The sequence below is a fragment of the Rhagoletis pomonella genome, unplaced genomic scaffold, assembly GCF_013731165.1.
Source record: "Rhagoletis pomonella isolate Grant_MI unplaced genomic scaffold, Rhpom_1.0 Rhpom_scaffold_00005, whole genome shotgun sequence".
Classification (NCBI taxonomy): Eukaryota; Metazoa; Arthropoda; class Insecta; order Diptera; family Tephritidae; genus Rhagoletis; species Rhagoletis pomonella.
In genome coordinates, this window is record NW_023458559.1 from 37,916,315 (window position 1) to 37,916,749 (window position 435).

A 435-nucleotide genomic window follows, 5' to 3' on the forward strand; every position below is an offset into this window, starting at 1 on the left:
AAAAAAAAATAGGCTATGACCAACAGCTACATAGCAATATATCCGCACAACTCAAGTGGGGTGGATAGATGCGGGCGGGGAAGAGTGACCCAGCCGAATGGGGTTGCAAGCGCGCACAGCAGCAACATAGACACGAACGTGCAGCCAACCATTTTAAAGCAGGCAGTAGCCCACTGGCGTATGAAATATGGCGCGGCGCGCAAACAGTGTTGCCAATTAATTGTTGAATTTATTGCCATGCTGGGTTGAGCTGTGTGCCGCAGGACGGCAAACAAATGAACAATGCACGAAAGCTCCTCAACGCGCGCTATTGGCGGGCGAAATAAATTACATTGTTGTTGCGTAGACGCACACGAGCATACGCTAAATAGCCAAACTATGAGTTATGCACGTAGTTTGTGCTGGTAAAAAAAATGCATTGTATATTTTACTTTC